The following is a 22587-nucleotide window of genomic DNA, read 5'->3' on the forward strand; positions in this document are numbered from 1 at the left end:
ACTGGCACCCACAGGACAAATGACACAGCTGTGTCTGAGTTGATGTCCAATTTGGGATTCACTCATGCATTCACTTGTCTAGCTGTCAATTTCATATATATTTATTAAATGCTTGCTGTGTGTCAGGCACTGTTGTAGGCAATGTAGTATACAACCATTAAAATGCAATTAATTAAAATTACATTTAAAAATTAAAAATGCAATTAATAAGGGGTTCAGACATCTGTATACCCATGTTCATAGCAGCGTTATTCACAATAGTCAAAAAGCGGAAGCAACCCAAGTGGTCACTGATGGGTGAATGGATAAACCAAATGTGGTATATACATACAAAAGAATATTATTCAGCCTTAAAAAGGGAGAAATGCTGTCACGTCTACAACATGGATGAACTTGAAGACGTTATGCTAAGTGAAGTCAGTCAGTCACAAAAGGACATGTGTTGTCTGATTCATTTGAGGTGCCCAGGGTAGTCAAGTTCATAGAGACAGAAAGCAGAATGTTGGTTGCCAGGGGCTGGGAGGAGTGGGGAGAAACGAGGAGTTAGTTTTCAATGGGTAGGGAGTTTCAATTTGGGAAGATGAAAAAGGTTCTGGAGACGGTTGGTGGTGATGGTTGCACAACAATGCGAATGTACTTAATGCCACTGAACTGTACACTTAAAAACAGTTAAAGTGGTAAATTTTATGTTGTGTATATTTTACCACAATTTCTTTTTTTGCGGTACGCGGGCCTCTCACTGTTGTGGCCTCTCCCGTTGCGGAGCACAGGCTCCGGACGCGCAGGCTCAGCGGCCATGGCTCACGGGCCCAGCCGCTCCACGGCACGTGGGATCCTCCCAGACCGGGGCACAAACCCGTGTCCCCTGCATCGGCAGGCGGACTCTCAACCACTGCCCCACGAGGGAAGCCCTACCACAACTTTTAAATGTGAAAAATTATAGATATTCCACTTTAAATAGTGGAGTAAAGAGTAGAAATTACGTTCATGAAAAGATTTCCCTAACAGGTTTAGTTTTTACAATTTGTTTTCTTTTAAAATTTCTTGGAGACTTCACCAAACAAGATGTGTGGATGGCAAATAAGCACGTGAAAAGATGCTCAGCATCATTAATCATTAGGAAAATGCAACTTAAAACCACAATAAGAGATACCATCATACACCTATTCCAATGGCTAGAATTAAAAAGATTGACCATACCAAGTATTGACAAGAATGTAGAGCGATTGGAACTCTCATACTTTACTGGTGAGAATGTAAAATGGTACAACCCCTTTTGGAAAACAGTTTGACAGTTTGTTAAAAAAGTGGAACATATTCTGCCATATGATACAGCCATTGCACTTCTACATATTTACCCAGGAGAAATGAAAGCATACACTCATACAGACAGGAAACAACACAAATGTCCATCAGCAGATAAACGGATAAACAGACTGTATTATATGCATACAGTAGAATACTACTCAACAATAAAAAAAGGACGTACTACTGGTGTTACATGGATGAATCTCAAAATAATTACACCGGGTAAAAAAAGCCAGGGAAAAGAGATCATATAGTATATGATTACATTTATATAAAATTCTAGAAAATGCTAACTAATATATGGTGACAGAGCCAATCGGTGGTTGCCTGAAAATGAGAGAAGGGTTGGAGAGGGCAGGAGGAAGAGATTATCAGAGGACAACAAAGAAAGTTGAGGGGCTGATAGATAAATTTATTATCATTTTTTAAAAGATTTATTTATTTATTTTTTGGCTGCATTGGGTCTTAGTTGCGGCACACGGGATCTTCACTGAGGCGTGCATGCTCTTCATTGCTTCTCTCTAGTTGTGGTGCGCGAGTTTTCTCTTCTCTAGTTGTGGTGCACAGGCTCCGGGGCACGAAGCCTCTGTAGTTCATGGCAAGCAGACTCTCTAGTTGAGGCGCGCAAGCTCAGTCGTCGTGGCGCACAGGTTTAGTTGCCCCGTGGCGTGTGGGACCTTAGTTCCCTGACCAGGGATTGAACCTGCATCCCCTGCATTGTAAGGCGTATTCTTTACCACTGGACCACCAGGGAAGTCCCTACATTTATTCTCTTGAGTGTGGTGATTCTTTCACGGGTGTGTACATGTCAGAGCTAATCAAATTGTATACTTAAATGTATGCAGTTTATTGTATGTCAATTATACATTAATGAAACTGGTAAAGCCAGTTTAAAAAAAATTGTAATGCACACAAAAAATGCAATAACGGGCAGGACGATGAAAATCATAGAGTTCTATGGGGCTGTGCGTGCAAGTGGCAGAGGCCAGGTGGGGCTTCACAGAAGTGACCTGAGGACAAGTAAGTGTCGTCAGGCAAAGCGTGGGATTGCGGATGGTGTTTCACATGGAGGAAGAAATGGGTGCGATGACCCACAGGCAGGAGAGAGCCTGAGCTGAAACTCCGTGTGGCTAGAACTCAGGCCGTAGGGGGCAGTAGAGAAATATGAGGCCAGAGAGCACAGCAGGGGACCAACTATGAGTGTAGATTTTCTCCTGGAGTCAATGGAGAATGACTCCAGGCAAGCAGAGGGTTATCGCTTGTGCAGTTTAGAAAGATGCTCTGGCTGCAGTCTGGGAATTGAGCTGGGGAGGAAGCAGAGTGCAGGCAGGAAATCAGGTATTAGGTAAGGAGGGCTGAGGACGTTTGACTGGCGGGGAATGACCCCAGACTAGAGCTGCTGAGATATGCCACTTCCCTTCAACTTTTCAACAGCCCGGAGAGTTCGGAAATTTTATCTCAGCTTTGCAGAAGAGGAAACAGACTTGAAGCAGTTAAGTAACTTGGTTACGGTCACACAACTTCTGAGAAGGAGATCTGGGGTTTCCGGTCTGATGGGTTCTGAGTCCAAAGTCCCTAATGCTCACAGGCTTCTCTCTAATTTTAATAAAAGGCATCTGGGATGACTCTCCCCTCTCTTACTGCCTACTTTTCTCACCCTCACCCTCACTGTGGTTTGTTCCATGAATGTCTTCCCCTGGGAGGAGGCAGAGTGCCATGGGAACATGTAACAGAGGATGTAATGCCATCCGGGCAGTTAGGAGAGGGAGGCTTCCTGGAGGAAGGGACATGGCAGCTGAGCCCTGAAGAATTGGAAAGAGAGGGAAGAGCTAGTAAAGGAACATGCTGGGGGAGTGGGGCATGAGAAGGACAAGGTGTTCTAGAATGGAGAGAAGAGCATGTGGGAATAAACTCCAGCATGGCATGCTGGAATAACTGAGCTTCAGAGCACCTGAGTGATGGCGTGAGAGGGAGAGAGGCACATCCGACAGATTTTTAGCTCTCTGTGTAGCAATTTAGAGAATGGAGCGGATGGGAGGGAGACCAGTAAGGTGAACCCTGTTGCTTTGATGGTGAAATCCTGCTCGCCAGGCATCTGCTTGTTGTGGTTACCATGGAAACGTCAGACCGCAGACCCAGAAGCCTCTAGTCAGCTCCGCTTATTAAAGATGATGAGACTAAGTCCCTCAAGATGGAGAAGAGGTTTGTTTGCTAGCTTTCCTACTGGCAGCATGGAAACCTTTTTTTAATTTTTTATTTTATTTTTAAAATATTTATTTTTGGCTGCGATGGGTCTACGTTGCTGAGCTCAGGCTTTCTCTAGTTGCAGCGAGTGGGGTCTACTCTTCGTTGCGGTGCGCGGGCTTTTCATCATGGTGGTTTCTCTTGTTGTGGAACACGGGCTCTAGGCGCACGGGCTTCAGTAGTTGTGACACGCGGGCTCAGTATTTGTGGCTCGCGGGCTCCAGAGCACAGGCTCAGTAGTTGTGGCACACGGGCTTAGTTGCTCCGTGGCATGTGGGATCTTCCCGGACCAGGGCTCGAACCTGTGTCCCCTGCATTGGCAGGCGGATTCTTAACCACTGTGCCACCAGGGAAGCCTGAAACCTTTTTTAAAAAATATGTATGTATAGTGATAAAATATACAAAACATAAAATGTATCATTTTAGTCATTTTAAGTATATGGTTCAGTGGTAGTACATACGTTCACAATATCTATCACCACCATTTATCTCCAGAAATTTTTCATCTTCCCCAACTGAAACTCTGTACCCATTCTTATAACTCTCATTTTCCCTTCCCCCAGCTCCTGGTAACTAGTATTCTACACTCTGTCTCTCTGAATGTGGCTACTCTTAAGTACCTCATGTAAGTGGAATCGTGCCATATTTGTCTTTTTGTGACAGGCTTAGTTCGCTTAGCATAATGTCTCCAAGGTTTATCCATATTGTAGCACGTGTCGGTATTTCCTTCCTTTTCAAGGCTGAATAGCATTCCAGCGTGCGTATGTATCACATTTTGTTTACCCATTCATGTTGATGGATATGTAGGCGGCCCCACCTTTTGACTGTCGTGGATAATGCTGCTATGAACGTGGGTATGCTGGCAACCTCCTCTGTAGACATGGATTATTGGTACTGAGTGAAGAAGACAGCCTTTTGCTGATGAGTTTTGAGTAAAAGAAAAAGAGAATAGAGAGAAAAGAATAATGTTTTCCCTGAAAGTCAACCAGAAGTACCTTTTGTGCCTAGATATTTTAAGGACTCATTCTAGGCAATGCCCTCCTTTGCTGTTGTCTTGGATACGGTGCGTTAAGTCTGCACGTGGTCCATCTTGAGTTAACATGACAGACCTGGCAGAGCAGCTTCCGTTCTGGAGGCAAAGATTCGCCTTGGGACACTTCTCCTGAGGAATTCTTTGGGCTTCTAGGAAAACTGTCAGAAGGCCTACTCGTTTACTATGTCATCTACAAGAATATAGGCTTCATGATGGGAGGATCATGTCTATGTGATTTTAATAACTAGTAAATCAACACCTAGTACACTGCCAGTCACTTAAAGAATATTTGTCGGATGAATGTGTCTTCCACTGATTGAGCCCTCCATGCTCCTGGACAAGTCTTATCTCAAGGAAAGAGGCCACGGGAATAGAACCAGACTCAGGAGCTTACCCAGACTCTGATTCTGTCTGATATGCCATGTGGGCTTGGCTTGTCATTTATACTTTCTCATTGCTCAGCTGGTGGAAATGACACCTGCTTGGACTCACCTCACCAGGTGTCGTGAGCACGGAGGGGATCGTATACATAAAAGTGCCGTAGGAACGACATCATGATCGTGTCTAGCCTTGAGCTGTCTTCAGGGCATCAGCCCTGCCTTGACAACAGACCTCGCGCCTGCGGGCACCTGCCCGATCTCAGAACCTCCCCACAGGCAGCCCTCCATCCCAGCTTCCTATTTTTCTCATTGTATCACTATTTTCTCGGTCTTTTGTGCTTGAAACTTGAGTCCCGTCTAGCTCTTCCCTCTCTCTTGCCTCCCCTGAGTCTAGCTGCTTCTTTCCTTTACCACCAGCCCTGGTCAGGAGTCCCTCCCTACACTCTGACCATTGCCAAAGCCTTGACCATCTCCTGCCTCTTGACTTTGCTGCTGCCAGAGACAACCTCCAACATGTAGCTCTGACTCCATCATGCCCCTACTCAAAAATGACTGAAGGATGCTCACACACACTAGAATGGCGACTATCGAAAAAACAAAAAAATGACAAGTGTTGCCGAGGATGTCGATAGATTGGAGCCCTCGTGCCCAGTTGGCAGGAATGTAAAATGGTGCAACCACTATGGAAAACAGTGTGGTGCTTCCTCAAAAAATTAAAAATAGAGCTACCGTATCATCCAGCAATCCCACTTCATATCCAAAAGGATTGAAAGCAAAGACTCAGAGAGAGATTTGTACACCCATATTCGTAGCAGCATTATTCTCAAGAGCCAAAAGGTGGAAGCAACCTGCCTGTATCCATTGACAGATGAGTGGATAAACAAATGTGGTATATACACACAAGGGAATATTAGTCAGCCTTAAAAAAGATGAAAATCCCGTCACAGGTTATAACATGGATGAACCTTGAAGATACTGTTAAGTGAAATAAGCCCGTCACCAAAAGACAAATACTGTATAATTCCACTTGTATAAGGTACCTAGAATAGTCAAATTCATAGAGGCAGAAAGTAGAATGGGAGTTGCCCGGGGTGGGAATGGGGGGAGAATAGGGTAGTTGTTTCATGGGGGCAGAGTTTCAGATTTGCAGGCTGAAAAAATTCTGGAGACCCATGTCATAACAGTGTGAATATACTTAACGCGACTGAACTGTACCCTTAAAAATGGTTATGATGATAAATTTTATGTGCTTTTCACCACAATTTTTAAAAAAATGACTGATGGATCCATTGACTACATCTATCCTCTGCACTCTGGTTTTCAAGGCCCTCCCATAGCTGCTCTTTCTGCTGAGCTCAGCTGGATGTGCCCTGAGCATCCTCGCCTCTTTGCCTCGGCATCCACTGCCCCCTCTGGCAAGAACACTGATGTTCTCTCCTCCCTGCGCTGTTGAAATCCTTCCTGTGTTTTAAAAACCCAGCTCAGGTGCTCCGCTGTGCTATGTCTGTGCACCGTACGTGCCGTAGGTTCTGAACCTACAGCATCGGCGGGGAAGTGTTTGGGTGCATTCCTTCCTTTGCTCCCCTGACTAGGCCGAATTCCCGAGGGTGGTGGTTTGTTCCAGCACAGTGTGGTCCAACCAGCAGTAGGTGGTTGCTGGTTTGGGGGTGGGTCTCCTTGCTCCCCCATGAGGCCTTTTCTGACTCTCTTTCTCTGTCTGTCCCAGCCTCAGGTGCTGACCTCATCCCCTTTCTGGGCCATGAGTTCTTGAAGGGCAGAGCCTGGAGTTTATTCTTTTTTAAAAATTTTGGCTGTGCTACGTGGCTTGTGGGATCACAGTTCCCCGACCAGAGATTGAACCCGGGACGTCGGCAGTGAGGCTGCGGAGAGTCCCAACCACTGAACCTCCAGGGAATTCCCTGGATGTTTTGAAATACCTATGCATTGTGAAATAATCACCACAATCAAGCTAATTAACATTCCTGCACAGCATAAGGGATCTTAGTTCCCTGACCAGGGGTCGAACCTGTGCCCTTGCAGGGGCAGCGTGGAGCCTTAACCACTGGACCACCAGGGAAGCCCCAGGAGCTTATTCTTTACATGGCCCACAGTGCCTTGCCCGGTGCCTGGCTCGGAGGGGCTGTACAAATGTTCGATGGTTATAAAAATAGGTGAGAATCCCCAGCCGTGGGCTTGGTCGCCTCTCTCCCTGATGGGAAGCTGAGAAGGAATTGACCGAGCCCGGCTTTCTCCTGCCCTCTATGAATTGGAAACCCTGGGTCCTAGCTGTTCTGCTGCTTCAGCATTTCTTTGTTCTGGACTGAGTTCAGGAGCCAAGACTGCAGAAGAAGGGAATGAGGGAGTTTCTCAGCCATCGCAGATGATTGTACTTGTTGCATCCAGTGCCACCAGCCAAAGGCCTTTTCATTAGACCAGACGCGTTTGGCTCTAGGCTGGCCGGGTTTCCGGTCACCGATGGACTCTGTGTAACGTCTCAGCTGGATTTGGCAGACTTGGCAATCCCAGGGGATGTGGCTGGTCCACTTTGGTGGATTTGCACATTGGCATCTGCAGGCCTGGCAGCTTCCCGTCACTTCTGCCTTCTCTTCGGAAGCTCGGAAGCAGGGGAGGTGGTTCCATCCACTACCTAATGGCAACCAGACTGCCATGTACTAACTCATCAGGAGCAAGATGAGTTAGGTCTGGGTTTTCCTGGAATAGTTGAGATGATCGTGATTTTATTCATTGGAAAGGCGATGAAGTGCTAAGTGTAACAGTTAAATGTAATGTCAATGTTTTATCCTTGTGAAGGTTTTTTCCTGTAAATTCACTAATTAAGAAAAATCTTTGGGACAGTGACTTGCCCTTATTTTTTGTGTGAGCCGTGGGGAAACTGAGACGTAAGATATTCCAGCTGGGACACATTTTTCTGCTTCTGAACGTGAGGAATTGCCTTTAAAACGTTAGACGTAAGATAGAAGGCTGATGTTAGCTTATTAGTGAGCGGCCTTTTGAAAGCATCCCTAAGGTCCTTTTTAGAGAACAGTGGGTCCCACGCAACCATTTCTTATCTTCCAATTTGTCAGCACCTTGATCTTGTTGGTGATCCCTGATCCTCAATTCCCGATTTGAGCTGAGACTTTCGTATAAATCATGCCTTTCAATTTTTGGTATTGATATTTTCTGATGCATTGACATCTAGGGCTTGCTGATCCTGGAGAGACTGTCCCTTCCAGTCTGGGCAGTTTCTAGAGCTAGTAAAGACATGCCTGCAAGTGCACCTTTCATAAGCAATCCAACCAATCCAGACCCCAGCCCTCCAACCACCTTCTTCATCTGCTCTCACCCTCTGAGCCAATGTCTGCCTGCCCTAATCATCCCAGGGCCAGGTGCTAGACAACTAGGGACGATGCCTGTGACCCAGAGCCTGCTGAAGTTATTCAAACTAGCCCATCCTAAGCCTGCTTCCCCTGCCTTGCCTCTCCTGCAAAAACCACAGTAAAGGCTCTTTCCTTCTCATTCCCTCTGCCCCCTGACCGACCCTGGTGCTTCCCCATGTGGCCCTGCATGGCATGCCATATAGCTTATTTTTAGGGGTGTCTGAGTATAAAGACTTCTTTCTTCATGATGGTCATTTTCGTGCCTGCATGTTTACTATACCTGATTAAAATAATCAACATACAGCCTTTCTTTGGCTCCAGTCTTGGTAATTCCTGGTGACTCTCAAAATGGGACTCGGCCCCTTGCCTCTGGCCTTGATCCTTTAGCCTGAGAGTAAGCCTGTCATCTAACTCTTCAGGCTCTATATTTTCATTTCTTTCTGGCCAGTGTCAAACTAGACACAACAAGGAATGCTGAACGTATGCTTGGAAGAGAAATTTAGCTTCACAGGGTAGTTTGAGTTGCCCTAGAAAAGCTCCAATCCCCCTAAACTGCACCCTCATGCCTAAAATTTTCCCATCACTAACCCATCCCTTCTCCTTGAGCATCATCCTCTGCTCACCTTTCTTCATCCTTTCTTCTCCCCTTTTAGTTTTGAAATAATTTTCTCAGTTGCTTTTCCCCTTATAATATAAAGAAGAAAGATTGGATCGAAATGGCATAGGGAGTGCATGCATCTGCTTCTTCTCCTATCCCAAATCCCACGAAATGACAGCAAATATATCCTTAATAAGGAGGGCCTCCAAGCTTAGTCATTAGTTCCCCTCTACCCATTTAGGGTAGTGATGTATATTCTCATCAGCACTAGATTTTGATAGGAAAAAACTGAGTTTCAAGTTAAAGGATATCCGTAGAAAAATAGAATAATAATGTAGAAATCATTAGAAGACAAATGCAATCCAATAAAAGTCAGACAAGAAATACAATAAAGAACAAGAAAGCATGGTAAGTATAAAACATAAAAGATAATCAGGAACAAATTTAAGTACATCGATAATTACAATAAATGAAAATGGGTTTAAATATTGTATTAAAAGTCTCTCAGATCGGGTTTTTAAAAAACGGTCTAAAATTACTGACAGAGAATCTCTAAGACATACAATATTGTTTGAAAAACATATACAAACTAAAAAATTAGCAGTTCGGTCAGACACAGCTGTTGATAGATCCAAAAGCAGCTGTCAGACTGCCTCTTCGGTGCCATCTTCTTGGATGGTTGGAACAGTTAAACATTTACCTTTCTGCTTCCACTGCATCTAGAGGTGGCCATGGGACACATCTGGCAAGTGAAACATATGGAAGCCTATCGGTAGGTTTCTGGAAATCTTTGCTTTCCTGATCAAAAGATCAGATACAGCAGTTCTCTCCTCTTCTTCCCACCTTGAACACGGAGCTGTAGCAGGTGGACCCCTGGAAGGGTACAGGCATCTTGTAGACACGAGGTCGCAAACAGGAGCAAAAGCTCCTGGGAATCGTCAAGACAGTGGTGTCACCTAATGTCACCGAGCTTCTGGGCTAACTCTAGGACCAACTCACGTCCAGAATTCTTGGAGTGTGAGTCAAATCAGACCCCCCTTTAAGTCACTTTAAAGAAAGTTTCTAGATGAACGCATTTCCAAGTAAAACAACTGTGCATCGGTATATGTATATCCAGAGAAGATGCACAGAGACTACCCAGAAGGTGTCTCACCAAATTATCTCTGGTTACCATTCCAGAATGGAATGGGATTGACTCCAAGTCCTTCTGTAGTGTTTCACGTATTTTCAAGAAGGAAGTATTTATGTATCAATCATGTAATTAACAATTTTAAAAACAAATAATGAAACCTTAGGTTGAAATTATGGGATTATAGTCAAATACGAAAGAAAATGATGTCACTTTTATCATACAGAAACAAACGTCGTCCGTTTGCTCTCTTTTTTTCAACTAATATGTTTTATGTTTTAGAAGTTTTAGATTTACAGAAAAATTGAGCAGCTAGTACAGAAAGTTCCCATATACTACCCCTCTCCCCTACAGTTACTTCTGTTATTAACATCTTGCATTGGTATGTTGCATTTGTTACAATGAATGAAACAAAGCTGATACACTATGATTAACGGAAGTCCATAGTTTATATCATGTTTCACTCTCCCATGTTGTACAAAGAATTCTATGGGTTTGGACAAATGTATAATGACATGTATCCACCTTCAAAGTATCATACAGATTAGTTTCACTGCCCTAAAAATTTCCTGTGCTTCACCTATTCATCACTCTTTTCTCTCCTCCCACCTCCCTCCATCCCCCACTGCCATCGGCCCAATCTCTGGCAAGCATTGACTTTTTATTGTCTTAATTTTGCCTTTTCTAGAATGTCATATAGTTGGAATCATATAGTATGAAGTCTTTCAGATTGGCTTCTTTCACTTAGTAATATACATTTGAGTTTCCTCCAAGTCTTTGCATGGCTTGATAGCTCATGTCTTTTTAGCACCAAATAATATTCCATTGTCTGGATGTGCTACAGTTTATCCACTCACTCACTGCAGGACATCTCGGTTGTTCCCAAGATTTGGCAATTCTGAATAAAGCTGCTATAAATGTCCACGTGCAGGTTTTCGTGTAGACATATGTTTTAAACTCATTTGGGTATAAATACCAAGGAGCACAACTGCTGGATGGTATGATAAGATTTTGTTTAGTTCTGTAAGAAACTCCCAAACTGTCTTCCAAAATGGCTGTACCATTTTGCATTCCCACCAGCAATGAATGAGAGTTCCTGTTGCTCTGTCAACGTTTGGTATGGTTGGCTTTTTGGACGTTAGCCATTCTAATAGGTGTGCACAACCCTCACTCCCCACTCCACTCATCGGCACGTGCACTTTTGTCCAGTCACAATCCTTTTCCTCGCCTCGACTCCTGGGAACACCTACTCAGCATTCATCACTCAGCTCAAGCATCACTTGGCAAAGAAGCCAACTTCCTGAGCGGGACAGACCCCCTTCTTACAACACAGGTTCTCTCTCCCGCGGAACACCTGTCACAGGTGTGATTTGATTGTGCGGTTTTCACAGTGCCCGTTTCACCATTAGACTGTGAACCCCGTGCGACTGAGGATTTTTCCTGCTGTTGCCCACCATTTTATCCAGTGCTTAATACACTGTCACCCTCCTAACAGGCACTCGATAAATATTTGTCAAATGAATGAGTGACTGAATGAATCACTTCCCTAGGGGATTCTCAATACAGGACTAATTGATCCTCCGGGCTACCTTCTTCTGAGGCCGGCATAATAACACAGATAAAAAATTGCCCCAAAACGTGAGCGACTCTAACCCAGGTGACAGATGAATCTTATTAAACTCAGCAAGGGAGAATGGCTTTTGACTTTGTGGGAAAAGATCCAGTATAATAAAATAATGCTTCTTTCTCCCAGCGTGCAACTAGGCTGGAAATATTTTACATCAGCTTGTGTTTTACATCATCATCATTCATTAGAGCTCCAGGGAAGCTCTCAATATTCCAGAGGCTAAAATCTGGACACATTTGTGAGATCTGAATTTCCGCACCCTACATTAGACCAGCAGGAAGGAGGTTCCTGAGTTCGGCTTTGTCTGACTCCTTTCACATACGGATGATGTGACCACGTGATGGGCGCACGTGGGGCCCCTCTGTTTTTCCCAGGAGCTCGCAGCCTGTCTTATGCAGGACAGGGTATATATTAGGAGAAAGTCTGGACCACAGCCTCCTGCTGAGTCATCTGCCCAGAGATTTTGGGAGAATTCCACCGAGGAGGACTTTGAGGAAGCAGAGAATACTTTGGGTGCCTGTTCGTTCTGTGCTCCCTTCTCTGAGATTCCCCACTGCGAAAGGGAGAGAGGTGACCTCAGGCTTTGTCTGGTCACACCTGATGGACCAGAGCGGGGAACCCTGACTGAGCGTGGGTGAATGAGACAATTTTCCTGGAACTGGCAGCTGGCACAGAGGCTCTTCTAGCCCATATTGAGCTCATGAGTCAGAAGGCTATGTGGAGTCACGGCTGGCATGACCATTTCTCCCCTGCACACAGAGAGGCGGGGCAAGCTGATGAGCAGATAGAGGCGGAGAGTCTAAAGCGCAAGAGACAAGAGACCGCTTAGTCCCAGTTCCTGGTTCCGGGCCCTTAAGGGGCCTGGGTCTATTCCCCTCCCGATGTCCTACAAGATATCCCTGCATCCTGCCAATAGAGTCTAACTTATGCTTGAGCGTGTGCCGTATAAACAGTTATAGAGATACGGTGAGGACCTCCCATATATCACCTCCTTTGCAAGAACCTTACGCATCCGATCTCATTACCCTCATTTGACAGATAAGGGAGCAGAGGCTTAGAGAGGTCAGGCAGTGTCCCAAGGTCACACACCTAGCAGGTGGCGTGGAAGCAGATAAGGAGCTGGCATTAGGAACGAAGGTGGCAACTCCAGTGGCTCCTGCCTTAACGACTAACCAGTGGACCCAGGAGTGGGGCGATGGCTGGGATGGATATCGTCTCCCTGTCCAGGGAAGCAGCATCATTTCCCTCTTGTCCTGGTTATACCTGGTCACCATCAGACCACGTGGCAGAAGGCATCAAATTCATTGCTCTGTGCAAGATTCCTTCTCTGCCCCTCAGCCCCGTCTCATTTCCTCCGCTGACAGGACAGGGTGCAATTTACATTGTAGCCTTCCCTGGCAGATGCCTGTTTGTCCCATCACTCAGGCCAGGGGAGGTCTGTGCTTCATGTCATTAAGGGGCTGCCACATTTCCCATCGGGGTGCCTGGGAAAGTGGGGGTGGGAGGAGGGAAGAGGAAGCTGTATGTTCTGGTTGTAGAGCAGCAATCTTTTTGCTTTTCCCTTCTCACAATTTGTCTGCTGGTTCCTACCTCAGGCGCTACATTCTCTCAGGAGCCAGGGCTGACTGTGCTAGAAGTTGCCCTTGTGCAAGAATAGCCCAAGCATGGTTTCCATGGGAACATCTCAGAAGGAGGATGTTAGGAATCCAGGCTTTTTGTGGCCTTGGATAAGCAATGAACTGGTTGCTTCTGAGAAGCCCAGAGCTTTCCCTTGGCCTTCTCTAACACTGTGTGCGGTGCCCATCCCCCACCCCCCCGTCCCCCCGCCACATATAAAAAGCGAGTGAAGTGAAAAATTAAGTCAATTCACCCTTAAATTTGTAGGAAAAAAAATAAACTTTGTGTTTATTTAATAATCCAAGTGTGTGTGGGTTTAAAAAACTGAGTGGTCAAACCCACTCAGAAGTACAAAGAATCCTAGTAGAGAATTCTAACCAGGGATCGCTGAAGTTCCTGCGGTGGACTGGGGGACTCTAGCTTCCCCTTGATACCTTGCCTGCTCAGTCACTGCCTGATTAAGTAGTCTCTGCCATGCTGCCCCTCAATTAAGGACGCATTCATCCATTCATACATCCCACCATCATTCACGGAGCGCCTACCCCTGGTGGAGCCAGGTGCTGCGCCACCAGCTGTGGACACAAAGAACACTTAAGGAACTCACAGCTTAGTAAGGAAGACACATAGTGGGCAGATTATAAATCACAGTTGAGTCCAGACCTGAGGCAGGAGGAATTCAAGCAGCTGCAGCCCCACGTTATAACTCAACCATTGAGATATTATTGTTAATGGTCAGCCCTTAGCTTTCTGCCCTGGCGACTCTCGAGTACTTGGGTCCTATAGTTAGAGGGGAATGGCTTTTCTCTTTCTAGACTGCCTTCTAAGGATTAGTACCTGCCCTGGAGCCCCTGTGGTCCCCAGGATCCGCTTTAGCTGACTTCTCAGATGCTTTATTTTATTTTGTCTTTTTAATAGTTAAAAAAAATTCTTTTTCAAATTCTTTTCTCATTTAGGTTATTATAGTGTATTGAGCAGAGTTCCCTGTGCTATAGAGTAGGTCCTTGTGGTTTTGTGTTTTAAATACAACAGTGGGTACATGTCAATCCCAAACTCCCAATCTATCCCTCCCCCTCATATGCTTTAGTATAGTAGGGAAAGACCGTGGGCTTTGAGGCCAGGATCTGGGGTCAGATTCCAACCCTGTCATTTACCCACTGGGTGACTGCTGAATCTTGGTTTCCTCATTTTTATTTTTAAAAAATTTTTAAATTAATTTTATTGAAGTATAGTTGATTTACAACGTTCTGTCAACTTCTGCTGTATAGCAATGTGACTCAGTTATACATATATATATATATACATTCTTTTTCATATTCTTTTCCATTATGGTTTATTATAGGATATTGAATATAGTTCCCTGTGCTATACAGTAGGACCTTGCTGTTTATCCATCCTATATGTAATAGTTTGCATCTGCTAATCCCAGACTCCCGATCCATCCCTCCCCCACCCCCCCTCCCCCTTGGCAACCACAAGTCTCTTCTCTATGTTTGTGAGTCTGTTTCTGTTTTGTAGATAAGTTCATTTGTATCATATTTTAGATTCCACATATAAGCAATATCCTATGGTATTTGTCTTTCTCTTTCTGACTTGCTTCACTTAGTATGATAATCTCTAGGTCCATCCATGTTGCTGCAAATGGGATTATTTAATTCTTTTTTATGGCTGAGTCGTATTCCATTGTATATATGTACCAACCACATCTTCTTTATCCATTCCTCTGTCGATGGACATTTAGGTTGTTTCCGTGTCTTGGCTATTGTAAATAGTGCTGCTATGAACATAGGGGTGCATGTATCTTTTCGAATTAGAGTTTTGTCTGGATATACGCCCAGGAGTGGGATTGCTGGATCATATGGCAACTCTATTTTTAGTTTTTTGAGGTTTTCTTATTTTTCACATGGACTATCTGGGGGAATCCCTGGTGGTCCAGTGGTTAAGTCTTCGCCTTCCAATGCAGTGGGTGTGGGTTCAATTCCTGGTTGGGGAGCTAAGTAAGATCCCACGTGCCTCATGGCCAAAAAACCAAAACATAAAAGAGAAGCGATATTGTAACAAATTCAATAAAGACTTTAAAAATCGTCCACATCAAAACCAAAAAATCTTAAAAAAATATACTCTCTGGTAGAGATTGTCAAGAGGTTAAATGAAATAATATCTGCAAAGTGCCTGGCATAGCGTTTAGCATATGGAAAGAGTTAAATAAGTATCAGTCCCTTCCTTTCTACTTTTTAGAATCCCACCCCCTCCCACCCTGCTCCACTTATTGCCACCTGTTTGCCTGGCCTGCCACTGGAAACAGCTGCCATTTGGGACCCAGTATTACTTGCCAAACTGTACTTTCCTTTTACTGGACCCCATAGCAGAGTGGTTTCCACGAGTCCCCTGGCCGGCCCCATAGATAGACTGCTCTCTGTAGCTTAGAACTCACGCCCTTCCCCTCCGCCCCTGCCCCATTCCCTTCTTCTCTATTTCATTGTAAGAGGATAGGCAATGCATGGGGCTCCTGTGAAGGAACCTGAAGAAATGAAGAATGTAGGGAAAAGTATATTGAGAAGCCAGGTCCTCTCAGCAGAAGTAAGTCGAAGTTCTCCTCTCTTGCAAGTTTCATTGCGTTGATCATTTATGTTCCTTCAATTCCCTGAAGACCTCCAGTGCCCCACTTCTCTTTGTATTGAGTCTCATCTATTATAAGGCTTTCAGCTCAACATTTACAAAGTCAGTATCTTGAGCGAAAGCACAGGCTGCGTTGAGCATCGCTCCTGGTCTCTGAAAGGGTGTGGTGTTTGGTTGGGGCTGGCTGTCTGAGCAGGCTGTGCAGGCAGCCTCCTGGGAGGTGTGATTTGAGTGACGTCTTCTCCCCCCAAATATCTCCGCTTACCAGCTGTTGGAGCGCCTGAAGTTCCAAAATTAGACGATTGCTTTTTTTACTCCCCTTATTCAAATGTCCCAGTTCCTGGCAAATGCAAGTAGATGAAGTAGTCATGGGATGGCCAGTGGGGCCAGCCTGGGGTCGCTGGGGACATGCGGGAGCCGGGACAGATTTGCGGACTTGACCTTTTCTCTGGTGCCGTTCTACTAGCCTGAGACAGCCAGCCGAGAGCGTGGGCCTGAAGAGCCAGCAGACTCGACAGGAGGGGAGGAGGGGGATGTAGAATCAGGACAGGATCGGTTCTGATGTGGAAACCGTTTAAAGAGATGGTGTTCATACTTGACCATTCAGGGGCAGAGGCCGGGGGAGGGGGCCCAAACTCCACAGAGGTGGCTTATCAGTGTCTCGAGACCGGGAAGTCCAGCGTGAGAAAAAACAAAGTGTGAGAGCACCGAGCCAGGACGGAGGGGACAAACTCACGCACCACACTGAGGGTCCCAAAGCCTAGGGGAGGCTGCAGGTGGGAAGGCTGAGCAAAGCTGGAGCTTGGATGGGGACCAGCAGAGACCAGATTAGATTTGGGGGTTGCAGCAACACTCCACCTTGGGATTTGGGTTGTTGTGACCACTGCTGGGTGCGGTGGGCCTTAGAATGGCTCCCACTGGGCCCTGGGAGCACAGCTCAGGGGCTGCATTGTGGGAGCCTGGGCTGGCTTGCCATCATGAGTCCCTGTGGGATACTAAATAAAAAAACAACAAAAACAAACAAACAAAAAACCATTGTCTTTGTCCCCAGTTCCTGGCACAGATCTTCAAAAACCCTTGGACTTTCCAGGAAACTCCCTGGCGGTCCAGTGGTTAGGACTCGGTGCTTTCACTGCTGAGGGTGAGGGTCCGGGTTCGATCCCTGGTCGGGGAACTAAGATCCCATAAGCCTCGCAGTGTGGCCAAAAAAAAAAAAGAAAAAAAAAACACTTGGACTTTCCAGATGATGGAAGCATCTTTTGTTATTTATAATGACTGCCCCCCCCCCTTTTTTTTTGGTCGTGTAGCCTGTGGGATCTTCGTGCCCCACCAGGGATCGAACCCGTGCCCCCTGCAGTAGAAGCTCGCAGTCCTAACCACTGGACCACCAAGGAAGTCCCTGTAATGAGCCCCTTTTAAACATACCTGAGTTTATGTGGACAAGGTGACTCATGGCGGGGCCCCTAAATGGCTTCAGGATGGAGACTGGTGCCAGGAAAACCCACCGCATGATCGGAGGGCTGGAATTCTCACCCAACCCCACCATGCACCTCCAGGGAAGGAAGAGGGGCTGGAGACTGAGTCTGATCACGTGGCCAATGCCTTCGTCAGCCAGGCCCAAGTATTGAAATCTTGACAGAAACCGAACAACAAAGCTCAGGGAACTTCCTGGTTAGTGAACTTGTCAATATACCAATATATCCCCCCAGTGGGACAGAAGCGGCTGCACCTCTGCCTCCCTAGACCTTGTCCTAAGTGTTGCTTCTAGTTGGCTGTCCCTCAGTTGTCTCCATTATAATAAAATGGTAATCATGTGTATAGTGCTTTCCTGGGTTCTGTGAGTTGTTCTACTGAATTGTCAAGTGGGGGAGGTGTTGTGGGAACCCCTGAATTTGCAGCTGGCTAGGCGGAAGCATGGGTAACTTGGGGATACCTGAGACCATGGCTGGTGTTTGAAGTGAAGGTGGTCTTGTAGGACTGAGCCCTTAACTTGTGAGGTCTGTGCTAACATCAGTTAGTGTCAGAACTGAGCTGAATTGTAGGAAACCCAGCTGGTGTCAGGACATAGCCCCTTCCTCTGACGAAAGATGAAATTATGTATTACAGCTGTATTGGTATAAATGTGAACGTAATCCAAGCTGGATTCACTATTATAAGTCCATTCTTATGACAGTCATTTTTTCCCATCTGACTCTAAAAAAAAATAACATGAAAACCTTCCCATCAGCCCCAGGCACTGAGCCTAGTGTGCTCAGGGCACGTCTCGGAGAAGCTGGGCTTCTGGAGCAGCTCGAGGATGGAGCATAGCCAGGTGCCCAGAGGGACAGAGAAGGAGGTAGGAAGGAAAGACATCATCATGTTGTACCAGGGTGATTCCTTATCTCCCGTATTCCTGTTACAGCAACCTGGACCCATGCCCTCATCATGGCAGCCTTTTTAGTCTTTGGGGACAACTCTTAGACACTATTTGGTGCTATCTTTGCTGGGACTCCAGCAAATGTCTAATCTACCAGGGAAGTGAAGCATTATCCTGGTTTAAGTCTAAGAAAGAGGTGTTCACAAAGATTTCAGAAGTTTCCACCTCCCTCTTACAAATTCTACCTTCCTCCAAATACAACCATGTGGCTACACACTAAGTACAGAAGGGAAGTTGGAGCGAATGTCATCAGGATATGAATTAACTTGAAACCTGGAGTTTCCAATCCCAACTTGTCTGGCGGTCTAATTGATATTCCACATAGTCCATCACCAGGCGCTGGGCAATCCCTGCCCCAAACCAAAACTCTAAGTTACCTAAATGGGGGCGTGCATTCTTCCCCCCTCCCACTGAATTTGTTTGCTAGAGCTACCATAATAAGGTACCGCAAACGGAGTGGCTTAAACAACAGACATCCATTGTCTTCCAGTTCTGCAGGCTAGAAGTCTGAGATCAGGGTGTCGGCAAGGTTGGTTCCTTCTGAGGGATATGAGGGAGAATCCGTCCCATGCCTCTCCCCCAGCTTCTGGGGTTTGACATTTTGGATTATAGATGCAGCACCCTGACCTCTGCATTCATCTTCACGTGACGATCTCCCTGTGTGCGCGTCTGTGTCCACATTTCCCCTTTATATAAGGACACCAGTCATATTGAATGAGGGACCCACCCTACTCCAGTATGACCTCATCTTAACTAATGACATCTCCAGTGACCCTATTTCTAAATAAAGTCACTGCCTGAGGTCCAGGGGGGTTAAGACTTCAGCATATGAATCTTGCCAGCGGGAGGGGCACAATTTAACCTATGACACCTACCTTTACTCTTCCTTGTTCACTGGAGGCTCTAACTGAAGCAGGAATGTACCCAGCAACCAGAAGCCAAGGTGGGTGGGGGCTCAGTGAGCTGGGGATGACGGGGCAGAAAACCGTATGCACATCTCTGGTCATCCACACGCATCCTTCCTCAAAGAAGCTCAGCAGGGATTGGCTTCAAACGTCTGAATTATTAGACTTCCTTATGAATAGTGTTGCACTTTAGCCGTTCTCTTTGGGACCTGCCTCATCTCCAGTGACTTTTCAGATACAATGTTTCCTTTGCTCTCATGAGGAAAGTCACCTCCTGTAATCCAATGTCCCCTCGCTCCTGAATTAGAGCAGGTTCTTAGTGATGAGCAGCATAAATTTTCTCTGGGTAATTTAAGAAGAAAAGGAATGGAGAAAAGGATGTTGGGCAGGTCATTGGCTCTCTAGAAAGGATGGTAAACCAGGCCAAGCCTGTGCTTCCGGAAACAAATCACACCACAGTCAGAAGGATCCAGCATGCGCTCTGCCACTGGGCTCGGGCACCCAGGAGGCATGTCCATCCTGGATGTTAGCTGCCTCCACTGCTCCTGGAAACTCTATCTAGAGCCTTTTTTTCCAGATTCGGAGGTATCCCTGAGCCCTAAAGGATAGGCACATCTGCGCTAAAGCTTTCTAAGGCCACCTTCATGACCAACATTTTCTGATTAACTGTAGATTCCAATAGTCACCTCCTGACCCGTGAAAATTTGGCTCTGCTGGGGTCCTGAGAGAAGCAGACACTGAGATGAGTTAAGAGTGAAAACGTTTAACGGATGGCCAACAAACACATGAAAAGATGCTCAACGTCACTAATCATTAGAGAAATGCAAATCAAAACTACAATGAGATATCACCTCACACCGGTCAGAATGGACATCATAAAAAAATCTACAAACAATAAATGCTGGAGAGGGTGTGGAGAAAAGGGAACACTTTTGCACTGCTGGTGGGAATGTAAACTGATACAGCCACTATGGAGAACAGTATGGAGGTTCCTTAAAAAACTAAAAGTAGAGCTACCATATGATTGTGCAATCCCACTCCTGGGCGTATACCCTGAGAAAACCATAATTCAAAAAGACACATGCACCCCAATGTTCATTGCAGCACTATTTACAATAGCCAGGACATGGAAGCAACCTAAATGTCCATTGACAGAGGAATGGATAAAGAAGATGTGGTACATATATACAATGGGATATTACTCAGCCATAAAAAAGCAAAATTGGGTCATTTGCAGAGACGTGGATGGACCTAGAGACTGTCATATAGAGTGAAGTAAGTCAGAAAGAGAAAAACATATACATTAATGCCTGTATGTGGAATCTAGAACAATGCTATAGATGATCTTATTTGCAAAGCAGAAATAGAGACACAGATGTAGAGAACAAACGCGTGGATACCAAAGGGGAAGAGGGATGAATTGGGAGATTGGGATTGACATATATTTGCCACTGGGTAAGAAATAGATATCTAGTGAGAACCTACTGTATAGGGAACTCTATTCAGTGCTCTGTGGTGACCTAAATGGGAAGGAAATCCAAAAAAGAGGGGATATATGTATACGTATACCTGATTCACTTTGCTGTACAGTAGAAACTAGCACAACATTGTAAAGCAACTATACCCGCCCCCCACAGGAGTAACACCTGTGGGAGGAAAAGGCAGAAAGTGGGATGGGGTAGGGATGGGTTCAGTCAGACCACGATACAGAATTGTCCCCTCCAACCTGATGGGAACTCTGAGCAAACGCCTGCAGAGGAGTGATGGGTGGGAACGGCTGGGGGCTCGTGCCGCGTCATGCTCGGTCACTGTCCAAGCCACCCCAGGAAGAGGGTGGCTTTGACGCCAAAGCGGAGGTGGACTTAAAGATGTCTGTCAGTTAACCACTTACCTAGTGGTTGGCCCAGAGCTTTGGTCCTAAGCAAAGGGAAACAGCCATTCAAAGATGTGGGTCAGGGCTTCCCTGGTGTCGCAGTGGTTGAGAGTCCGCCTGCCGATGCAGGGGACACGGGTTCGTGCCCCTGTCCGGGAAGATCCCACATGCCGCGGAGCGGGTGGGCCCGTGAGCCATGGCCGCTGAGCCTGCGCGTCTGGAGCCTGTGCTCCGCAAGGGGAGAGGCCACAACAGTGAGAGGCCCGCGTACCGCTATAAAAAAAAAAAAAAAAAAAGGATGTGGGTCATGCATAGCCATGCAACTCTCAGAGTCTGCCTCCACTCCAGGCAATACTGTACATGTAGATGGGGCATCTTTACAGAGGAAACACATGTCAATATCATACATTGGCTTCTGTCATTTTTCTTATTCTATGGGTCTTGGTTCCACTTCCCCAATGAGATTGTGACTGTCCAAAACTACAGACTAATCTGACTTCCTCAGCATCCCTGACAGAGCCTCGCCTGAGGCTGAACACGGAGTAAAAGCTCTAGGAACATTTTCTTTGTTTTTTCTTTTTTTAATTTTTTGGTCGCGCTACGTGGCATGTGGGATATTAGTTCCCCGACCAGGGATAGAACCGGTGCCCCCTGCATTGGAAGTGCAGAGTCTTAACCACTGGACCGCCAGGGAAGTCCCTCTAGGAACATTTTCTGATCCATCTAAGGTGGCTTTCTCACTGCTTCCTCATCCCGCCTCCACCACGGCCCCCGCCGCATCCCTAAGCACTGCAATTTGAAGGCTCCGTTAGAACAGGCCATAAGTAAAGCCCCTGGCTCACTGTCAGGATGAATTTCTGACAGACAAGTGCTTTCCTGCCCATCTCCCTCTCCAATCATTTATTGTTCTTGTCACAAATTAAAAAGAAAAGCAGGCAGCGCTTAAGAAAATCTGTGGCCCCACTCGACACCTCCCGCGCAGAAAAGCATTTGACAACCGGTTCCCATGGCAACGGGCTTTCTTTGAAATAATTCCTTGTTCGGTGCGCCAGACCCCCGCCTTTCTCTTCTTGGGAGTAATGGCCAGCATTGAAAGTGAGATCAGAGAAGGAGAAAACAATCCAGATGAACAGAGCCCACAGGCCGGCAAGAGGGCTCTCGCGGCCCAGGAGGGAAGAACCCAACGCCTCCGTCCTCAGGGCCATGCTGGTGCTCACCAAAGCGTTCAAAGATGCCAAGGATGAGGTCTGAAAAAAGCTGACAGCAGCATCAACAGGCACTATTTAGAGCTACACAACTGAGCAGAGTTCTCTACTTTTGGAAAAGGGCCACGTTCGCACATTCTATGCAACTGTGCCTGCCCCGGAACCTGCTTGCTTCCAGATTTTTTCTTTTTTTTGGTTCTTTGGTGCCATGGCACATGGGCAGTGCTTTCGCCTCAGAGGAGAGCTGCCCCTGCCC

At 46.1% G+C, this 22587-nt stretch overlaps 1 protein-coding gene across 1 annotated transcript in view; it reads left to right on the forward strand.

The window, feature by feature from the left end:
- The window catches only part of DPYSL2 (dihydropyrimidinase like 2), a 167335-nt gene that overhangs the window by 5676 nt on the left and 139072 nt on the right, over positions 1–22587 (forward strand). The gene's annotated exons all lie outside the window — the stretch shown is intronic.

The sequence above is a fragment of the Aethalodelphis obliquidens genome, unplaced genomic scaffold (genome assembly GCF_003676395.1).
Source record: "Aethalodelphis obliquidens isolate GAN/ISIS:26980383/991018 unplaced genomic scaffold, ASM367639v1 scaffold61, whole genome shotgun sequence".
Lineage (NCBI taxonomy): Eukaryota > Metazoa > Chordata > Mammalia > Artiodactyla > Delphinidae > Aethalodelphis > Aethalodelphis obliquidens.